At 34.5% G+C, this 11,185-nt stretch overlaps 1 long non-coding RNA gene across 3 annotated transcripts in view; it reads left to right on the top strand.

Annotated features, from left to right (window-relative positions):
* Positions 1 to 11,185, top strand: part of LOC128247356 (uncharacterized) — a 193,412-nt gene that overhangs the window by 2,636 nt on the left and 179,591 nt on the right. For 2 of the 3 annotated variants that reach the window (XR_008263754.1, XR_008263752.1), the window contains exon 2: positions 8,989 to 9,174. The exons of the other annotated variant lie outside the window; for it this stretch is intronic. This is a non-coding gene — a long non-coding RNA (uncharacterized LOC128247356). The remainder of the gene's footprint in view (positions 1 to 8,988; positions 9,175 to 11,185) is intronic. 3 annotated transcript variants of the gene reach the window in all.

Raw genomic sequence — 11,185 nt, 5'->3', positions numbered from 1 at the left:
TGTCTGTTCGAAGGTTATTTATCTAATTTCAGTGGAATCTATCCACTGGTTTTCAGAAATAGAGTTATTAATATTTCTAAGTCTCTCTAAAGGAGACTACGGCAGTGGCACTGGAAATTAATAGTTATCGCCAAGCCAACATGGCAGTCCCAAAATTAGGACGAAAGCTGCCGTGAATTAGCTCCAAGAAGCCATCGCTTCTAGCTAGCTATGTGACACACGAAACCTGTGTCCTTTATAACCTTCGAACAGGGGAGGTCAGCAGCTTCCCCCTGCTGGTTTGGCATATGCAGACTAGACTAGTTTCAGTGTGTTGCCCCTTGTCAATGCAGAGCAGAGGCGATGGCTTCTTGGAGCTAATTCTCGGCAGCTTTCGTCCTAATTTTGGGACTGCCATGTTGGCTTGGCGATAACTATTAATTTCCAGTACCGCTGCCGTAGTCTCCTTTAGGGAGACTTAGAAATATTAATAACTCTATTTCTGAAAACCAGTGGATAGATTCTACTGAACTTAGATAAATAACCTTCGAACAGACACAGTCAGTAGCGCCGCCTGGCTGGAGCTTGGCTGCTCTGCATTGACAAAGGGCAACACCCTGAAACTAGTCTAGTCTGCAGATGCCAAACCAGCAGGGGGAAGCTGCTGACCTCCCCTGTTCGAAGGTTATAAAGGACACAGGTTTCGTGTGTCACATAGCTAGCTAGAGGCGATGGCTTCTTGGAGCCAATTCACGGCAGCTTTCGTCCTAATTTTGGGACTGCCATGTTGGCTTGGCGATAACTATTAATCTTTTTTTTTTCTTCTTCTTTTAATTCAGAACGTTTTGTATAGACACATATAATCTTTCTCTCTGTGTAATAAATCGTTGGATATCATATGCCAAATCTGCACCGAGTTGAAGACGGTAACCCTTAAATACCTCCAATATGGATCATCACAGTCCCATATGCTATTACAGTGAGAGAATAAATAAATAAATAAAGACAATAAGAAAAAACAGAAAAAAAGAGAAAAAGAAAAATGTAAGGCTTACATATTCTAAAGAGTCTAATTGCATCAATTATTGCACACGACATCAATAACCGAAAACATTCACCGCCCCATCCTGTTTTGGATTCCACCTAACAAGCAATCTCTACTAATTAAAGCACACACATCCTGAAGATATTTAAGGCAACATCCCAAAGACTGGCTTCTCACTAAAATTGTTGAGCCCCGCTAACATTGCTGACGAAACAAAACTCAAACCTGTCAAGAAATTAGAATATATGGAACGACGCGACAGCGTCGCACAATTTCATTCTAGACTGACAACCAAAAAAAAAAAAGAAAAACACCACCCGACTTGTTTCGTAATTGCAGGTGTAGATACGATCTAAATTCTGGCTTATAAGCATACTATCTCCGTTTCTTTTGCTTTTTGCAATACAATAATAGTCGTTCCGCTGTGCTGTTGACAGTTCATATACTTTCTACAATAATCTACTTTCTACCCACTCATAACTCTTCATCTTACCATGTTATATTTCGTAGTCTTCAACTAATGAGGCTTCACGCGCACACACACACACTCGCATACACACTCGTACACACACTCGTCAAACTCGCACTCACACTTACACAGAGGCATACAGTGGCATTCGCATTTACATAATTAACCCACGTTATTCAGCCTAATTTCAGTTTTGATTTACGCTGTGTCGTGTACACACACACACACACACACACACACACACACACACACACACAATGCACTCACACATACGCACAAACACAATGCACACACACATACGCATGAACACAATGCACACACACACACACACACCCTTACACACAATACATATGCGCATACCCATACACATATCTACGTGTGCATGTGTGCATATATATAGTTATATACAGAGAGAGAAATAGAGGGGGATGGAGGGAGAGAGAGAGAGGAAAAAGGAGAAAGAAACAGAGAGAGAGAGAGAGGGGAGAGAGAGATAGAGAGAGAGAGGGAGAGAGAGAGAGAGAGAGAGAGAGAGAGAGAGAGAGAGAGAGAGAGAGAGAGAGAGAGAGAGAGAGAGAGAGAGAGAGGGTGAAAGAAAACTAGAGTGTATGACGGGGGATGGAAATAGGCACGGTAGATAAGAAGTGCCAATCAGATACATAAAAATATTCTGAATTTTTTATTCATTCAGTCATGTAATGGTGTTGTAAATTCAGATATATATATTGATTTAGACGTTTCAAAATGACATTATTGCTTTTGATTTATCTATTTTTTCCCGTCACAATATTTAGACTGCAATTTTTATCATGCAATTCATCTAAAATATGTGTATTTTGTTTCCATTTTGTTTCTTTATATCATCGATTAACCCTAAAAACGTTAGGCAAATATAAACTCTGTATATTTTGTTATTCTTGCTTTAAAAAATAATCACTCAGAATATTGCATTGTGTTTATTCCCATTTGTTTTTAACGTTTCTTTATATCAGCGATGTTTGGTAATCTGAATCGTCTAAATATCACTGCTGTTATAGTGGAGGTGGTGTTGGGTATCGTATTAGTATTGAAAGTAATGTTACTATGCTGGCTCTTTCTATCGTAACAAGAAAACGAGAAGAAAGGAAATACATTTTGATCTTATCAACTACCAAAAGCCTATCGGGCGTGTAATGAAATCCCATGAAATCATATCAATTGAGGCGTATAATGACGATTCGATATGATATTCCAGGCCAGGTGGGTAATGGAATATCAGTCGAAATGTCATGCGTGAAATGAAATACTGTTCAATTGTCCGAACTAGTCTTTCCATAATATGATACTATGCAACAATACAACACAGGAATTTACGTGTCAAGGCTGTTAGATCTTCACCATCAATCCTGAATTACAAAAAGTAATGACATTGGCAGGTCATCATAACTCAATATGGTCTGTGTCATTTCTCTGGCAGTTTAGTGAACATTTGTATATATTAGTTTTTGTTTAGGTTTCATTTAATTGTCGTTTCGTACTGATTTTGTTATGTGTAGTGATGAATAAAATAATCATAACGTGTTTTCATAAAAGGCGGAGAGGCTGATGCACAAAACCAACATCCAAAGAATTTTACGGAAGCCAAATAAATGCCATTATAAACATACACACATAATTTGGTGTGTGAGAGTTTGTGCATGTAGGCGTGTGGTGTGCTTTATATATATATATATATATATATATGGGTGTGTATATGTAAGTTTGAAAATGGAGGGATTCAATGGGTATAAATAAATAAATAAATTAATTAATTAACATTGCCGACTACTGTTTCACTCTACACCCTGTTTAAATTCGAAAACATATAATAATATAAGTTTGCATTTTCAGTATCCCGGGTGGAAGATCTTCAGGGCAAAATGGGCATTACAGAGTTTACATTTTGATCAATTGAATACTCCAAGAAATTAAGCAAATGCAAGCGCGTTTTTTTTGTGTATGCGTGTGTGTTAATACTTTTATTTTTATTTATATGCAAAAATAATAATGACTTAAAGTATATAAGAATTACATAAAGGATGAAAATTAAGATTAATACTAAATAATAAAAGTAATGAAATATATTAATATATAAATATAATAAAAATGAAATAGTATTTTTACAAAACGTGGATATCAATGTTTATTGTTATATCTCAAGCTACTGCTATCTAGCACCTTCGGATCATCTCTACTCAACCGCTACACAACACACCTATCATGGCCATACTACCTCTATTTATATGTCTTGGGAGATATTACTCCTTCACATGGGGGCGTCGACACAACATTTATAGAAATTAAAATATTGCCGCATGCATACATATATATACACTTACACACATACACACACACACACACACACACACATACACACGCACACAAAAACACAATAAACACGCTTGAATCTACTCAGTCTGTTGGAGTATTTCAACTGATCAAAATGTTACCTCTGTGATGTCCAATTTGCCCTGATGATCTTCTAGCCAGGGTACTTAAAATGCAAACTTAGATTATTATAAATGTCTTGTAATTTAAATTGTGTGTGATGTGAAGCAATTGTAGGCAATGTTAATTAATAAAGTAATATATATCCATTGAATCTCTCCATTTTCAGGCTTATTAATAATATTTTATGTTTTATAATATCCTTGGTCAAACTATCCCCATAAGAGATTCAAATATCCTCATAGTGAATGATATATATATATATATATATATATATATGTGTGTGTGTGTGTGTGTGTGTGTATGTGTAAATATATATGTATATATTCATATATATATATACAGAGAGAGAGAGAGAGAGAGATGTATACATGCACACACAAACACACAAACACACACACACACACACACACACACACACACACACACACACACACACACACACACACACACACACACACACACACACACACACACCCACACACACACACACAGAGTAACTTTTTATGGGTTTCGAAGGATTTACATCTCGAATGGCAATGAGGACATTCTTGATATAATTCTCGTCTCAGCGTTTCATGGTTTTAAACACTATACATATTGTGTTAATATTCTTTTTTTTTTAAACAAATAAATCTAGGATTCCAATCATATCCTCTGCGGATGTGCTTCCTAGCATTTTGAATGCCTAAATTGCATTTCGGAATTTGGTAATCATTTATTTATTAGCAGTAACAACGAAATCAATTTTCGTAGCAAGTGTGTATCACCTATTTTGCATCCTATGTTTTCAATCTTATTATACATACTAAAAATAATATCTTTGTTGAATCATAAGTATCGCAAAATGCATTCTCTACAATATTTCTTTTCCGTTGTTGATATTTGACATTTCGTATTCTTTTATCTATAAACTGTTTCTGAGACAAATATCAACTATTATGAAATATGAAAAGATATGAAATACAAGGCTTGCACATTCTGGCGTTAGACTTTCCTTTGAAGTAATTGCAAAGAGCGTAAGCTGAAACTTTATTTCTACCGTTGGGTTTTGAAACTGTGTTATGGATTTGGTGAGCCAGAGTTTTAATATATTATTCTACAACACTCTATATTCTACGTGTTTATTAAGAGTGTATAGTAATCCATGAAGACTGAGATAAATAAATTCAGTTATCGGGAACCCTGGAGTTTCTTCGCACTATTACTTCGACATTCTTATTAATTCAGAACAAAGCTAATCGCGTTTTACGCAGCTTAGGGATGCCATGTGTAGTATACAATTACTCCATACTGTGAAACTCAATAACGGATGTTACTAACTATATATTTAAAGTTTCTGCAGAATGTTCGCTAGAGTTCTCTGAAATTACAAAAAGAGTTGAGTTGAAACAGAAGGTATGTAATGTATTAAAATAATTCAACGACTTATCAAACAGGATGTTAGAAAAATACAAACTCTCCACTGAATTAACCCGGTTATTCAAAAGCATACCTAAGGAATTAATCTTCTGCCTTAAGACAAGGAATATTCCAACGGCGGTAGCAAAATATTTGAATTTATGAATATATTGATAGTTATTATAATCGATGATATACAAAGCATTATGAATGTATTAGCATGAGGCTTTAATGGGATTTTCTATTGGTACAAAAATATAGTATTATTAAAAAAATGTTGATGTTCAAAAAATGAAGGAAAACTACACAAATAAACTCCTAGGGTTTGGTACATAAACATATAATTTTCAATCGAACAACAGCGCAAATGTTTGGAATCATTTCCTATAAGTGGATAACAATTCAAAACGGTGACGAGAATCATAGATATGCAATGGAAATGTTGATTTGTCGAGCCTGACTGTAAAATACGAATTGTATCATTGCTTATTATTCGATTAGGCATAGAAATCAGCACTAATCGTAGTGTCATTTGGATGTAGAAAAGGCAGACACGAAATTATATAGTTTAGAGCATTTAATCAATGCGCATTCATAGATTCAACTCTGAAAACAACATTTTCAATATGTTTTCTAATAAAGACACAAATCCAAACAATTTAGAGACTACAATTGAATAGATCGTTTCCACCACAAATTACTTCTATAAACACATTCTGTTGCTGCCCTTTATAGTAAGCGTTCAAATTCAGCCAAAGCGTGCTTTACCATTCAGTTTTTGAATTTGTTATTGTAGAGTTATGATAATCAAGTACTTGATTACTCTCCACCATTATCATTCGTAGTTGTCATGTAGAATATATCCATGAGCAATTTCACATCTTTATTAATTGAAACATCCACGCATTTATGTGTATTTTCAATCTAACGTATCACCTTAAGATTGCTAAACGCTACGCTTGTCTGTTCAGGTTTCATATGGATTAAACATGACTTGTAGCCATACTTGTCAAATTTATGATGCCCAAAGAACAATATTTCATATATAATTTCAATAAAATTTAATTTCTGCATTGTCATCTCTACTTTTCTTGAATAGAAATAATCATTAATTTAATAGTTTTCTTTTTCGTTTCACGTCATTTAATGTTCTGTCCCATAACATTTATGATGTTACGTACGACTTAACTTCCTGTTTTTCTTTAAACCTTTACTAGATGAAGCTTTTAATTAACTCTGCCACACACATAATGTGAATTGCTTGTGATAAGTTTTACTTTGTAAATTTTGTTACATTCATTGTTAAGAAATATTGCATTTAAAAGTTGTTTTTGTTCATAATAGTAATTACCTTCTGTTATAAAGTTTTCAAAATTCGTTGATTAGTCTCTGCTAAGATACGAACTTTATAATATATTTGCGTTTATGTATCTAACAATGTCCTCCGTAATGGGATCATGCGTTTGGAGAAGTGGGAAATGACAGTTTTGGAGAATATTTTCCAAATATACAGTGTAAAGTCTGACGTTAAATGGATAGGAAATATGAAATAGTGGCATGAATGAGGTTGGTATGCTGAAGTTTGTGCTTTGGCGGTGAGAAAGAATACAAGAATATTAGGGTCTGTGTGTTGGGGGGATCAGTGATGCCGTCTGGGAATATAACTAATTGCGGTTTCTTAATACTCAATTTCTGGAGAATTTTCATCTGTCTGGAATGTTATAGAGAACAAATAATTGTGAGCAAAAGCCAATTTGAGAAAGGGGGTCCCTTAGAATAGCAATCCTCTTTGCCGGAAGAAATGTAAGGGAAGTGTTGTGTGTTTTTGGAGAAATTCGTTGAGCGGTGGTGAATATAGATGAGTGTAGGGTTAAATGAAGCAAAAATAAAACAAAATATAAAAGAAAAACAATACCAATGCTTCTTATGGCTTGCGACCAAAATACAAAACGCATCTAAGCAATCAATGAGAAATGTTCTAAGTAGTGATAAGATCTCTAAGGAAAAGAGAAGCAAATTATGAGTATTTCACTCCTCAAACATAACTCCTTAAAAAGAATATGCATGTGAGTGATGTCGAATTACATAGACAGTGTTTGTAAAATTATTAAGGTCACTGCTGGAAGGCTTTTTGTTATGATAGATATAGGAGTTAAGAGTGATGTTTCGCTTATGTTATGCTAGAGTGATGTCATCCACAGACATTGACTCTGTACATTTGTCTAGAAATGTTACATTTTTGCGAATTAGTTTGAAGCTCATTGTAACTCAAATGGCTAAAACCAGCAGTCACATCACCCGCAAAACAAACCTTACTTTCTCAATGTTTTGTAAAACTTAAGTGTCGATTATGGAGAGAAATATTTTGATCATATGGTTTGATTAATGGAGGAGAGATAACTTGGTGCTAAACCACTATCAGCATATCTGTTCTACAATGATACAACAATTCACGCCTACAAATACTCAAACTCTCAAGTCATAGTGCAATATATTATATACAATGTGTCTGATTTACATCGACCTTCCATACAGTTGTCTTTTATATTCCCACTGGAGAGTTTACCTATAAATAATTGATCTTCTCTGCCAAGTACGACGGTGCACCAAACTGTATCCCATCTGACATGTTATTCCAATTTACAGATATTCATGCACCTTGTTAGCATTCTTATGACGAGTATAAGGTGAATAAGGAAATTATTGACGTACACAGCTTCTTATGAACATTTAACCACCTGAGAACTAGATTGGTCTGACTCATGCGTTATTAATAATTCTTGTGGAATTTGTTTTAAGAATTGCTTCCTCCTTTGAATGCGGCATGAACTCTCAAATATTGCATTGCATCTCTTAGAAATAAGTTTGTATAAGAGAAATATCTAGTATATAAAAGTTTTTATTTATTTTTTTTTTTTACAGAGTCGCTTGAATTCTTTCTGGTTTACTCTTAGTAAATATCTGTCAAACAAGCTACAAATAAATTGGAATTAATAATTTCACTTTTTTTTATCTATAAGCTTTCTAGTTTTTATTCCTGCGGCAATATATTTCATAAGTGGTTTTGACAATCAGTCGATTTAAAATGGCTATTATTGTTATAATGTTCCATCGTTTCACTTTCTGTTTTAATCTACTATCTCTGATGACAGCCACCCTTTATATCTAGTTGTTACTGCTTTCCATGTGCATGCATTACTTTTGTCGTAACTCAAGTATTTTGCGCTGGTGATCCTGTAATATTTGACATCCTGTTGCAAGCTTTCTATCAAAACTTTGATGACTGAGGAAGAAAGAAATTACACTCAAACCGGTAATCTGTCCAGGAAACATGCAACAGAATGGAATCCGCGTAAGCCACATATGTACATATGGTATTGTTAAACTGAGTGATGGATTGACCATATAACTCAATAACAGAACTTCAAACACTTGAGTTTAATGACTCAAGACTCCGCACTTCGAGATTACATTTGAATTTGTTGCAAAGCAATCTTCTAACTATGTAACCTTTCTACAATGATTTATGCACTTTTGTATCTGTATTACCGTTATTATCAGTACAAAATGTTCGAGAAGAATAACCAACAACACATGCGTTGTTTTTAATACAATACATTTGTTTCAGATTTTTGACACCATCGTTAGATACGCTACACGTGTTGTCTATTAAGCGGAATTAGTAGAGTGACAGTCTAAATGCGATGCAGGATTTTTATCCGTCTTAATCAACAGGAATTTACATGTCACGAAGTACGATTAAGTTTTTTTGTACTTCAGAGATACATGAAAGAATTACCAGCAAAATGCTAAGGTTAGTATAATCTATTAAACAAATCTTTGCTTCCCGCGTGAAAGGACCATTATTCACGTACATATAGCTATCAATTTGATTTCTGTCCATCATCTGATATACTCTTGAGTGTGTGCTAAAATATAAACTGGATTCAGTCTACGGACCATTTTTCAAAATACAATTTAATAACGTCGTTTTCATAAAATCACTGTAACAAGATTTTCAGCCAATTCACGTTTCTTTTTGTACATTCTGTTCTAAATTCTTATTGCTTTCATGATAAATATGTCTTTACTCTATATTGTTCGTGTTCGATTGCTTTTATCAGACTGTGCAATTTCTTTGTATTTGCTGATTGTTACTCTTTTTCTATCCGCCATTTACCGCATATTGAATAGACCTGTATTATAAAGTACTCTAACACAGCAATCTGTTCTTTGCTGTTGTCAGTCGTTGCAAACAATATTTCTCCCCTTAAAATTTATCTAATTTGAAGGATAATTGCGGTTGGGTTTCGTTGGATTAGGACTGAAAATAGATTGGCAATTACAAAAGCAAATGCAATGATAACACTTTCCAATTTTGGCACGAAATCAGCAGTTTTACAAGTCAATTACATTCGCCCTGTCTTTGAGACGTACTAATTTCACAAACCACAAAAGATGAAAACGGGATTTCAATTCAGAACAGAAAAAATCAGAAGAAATGCTGCTACGCATTTTATTCGTCTGGCTAACGATTTTGGAAGCTCACCCACTAATAATAACAATAATCAAAATGTGCCAGTTCGTTGATATAAGATGCTCCAAAGAAGGAAGTCTCAGCCAAGAATTGTAAAACTCTGTACGTATATATAAAACACCTAGTCACATATATATTCATCACGAGTATTATTACAAAAGCGTCTTATATAAACTTCTATAAATAATCACGACCGATATATAAAAGCGTACACAAAACAGTCTGCATCTCTTTATTAGAACAACAGTGTTAACTTTTCTTTGAGGTCTGATTTTATCGATCTTTTTTTGCTGCACAAATAAATTACACTGATGCAAACAAACGAACAGCGGTTAACAGCTGATAAAAGAAAAAAGAAAAGATAAACACACCCACACTCAAAAATGCACCTCTGCACATTCACTCACTCACACACACATATAAAGGAATTCCATAGTTTTACACTACAAAATCACTCATGTGATTAGTCAACTTGTGGTGTAGTAGAAGTTATGTACCTAGAATATCGCATTACGTGACTAAACCAGTGCATTTTCAAACTGAACATCTTAATCACCCTTCCATAAATGCATTATTGTATCTTGCGTATATTCCTTATTGATATTTATTGGGCTCATATTCCCTATGTTTAATGTTGTCCAATGACCAACATTTTAGACATTGTTAATTTGTTGTTAAAAATGTTTAAAACGAATTATTTACGCATTTATAACAGATCATTTCAATGTTTATCCATCCGCTGGATGTACACATTGTTTATAGTTCCTACACTTTCGTGTTTATCTTGTCCGATCAATGAATCAGGTTAGTTTCCTCGTAATTTCTGAGATAAACATTCCCACAAGACTGAACACAGGGACACATTGTACAAAAAGCAGCTTTGGTTTTTGAATTAGTAATAGTCACCATGACATACGAAGGTTTTTCTTGCATTCCGGGTCGCTATTACTGGAACAATTTCTCTTGAGATCTAGTCATGACATAGCTAAATTAGTTTTCCCCCTCTTGCAGTCTCTAAGTACAGTTTTCTCTACCATGAGCTTATTCTTGGTACCTCTGCACGTGAGCTTGCAAACCTTCTACTCTGGTGACAAGACTCCCTTTTTTTCCAGATGTCTGTACAATGATTCTGTGACTATTCCAATCACTAACGTCCACATACGTGACAACCAGGATATCAGCCTGTAATTGTCTACAGTATTGGCTTTTTCAGTCTTTTTCAAGCACAGCAGTGTCCTAGTTATTGTCAACCATTCTGGTGTCACTTGGTCGGCATTTAACAAGGTGA

This window comes from Octopus bimaculoides, chromosome 3, assembly GCF_001194135.2.
Source record: "Octopus bimaculoides isolate UCB-OBI-ISO-001 chromosome 3, ASM119413v2, whole genome shotgun sequence".
NCBI lineage: Eukaryota > Metazoa > Mollusca > Cephalopoda > Octopoda > Octopodidae > Octopus > Octopus bimaculoides.
The sequence above is the reverse complement of the archived record's forward strand: the minus strand, read 5'-3'. Positions and strand labels throughout refer to the sequence as shown.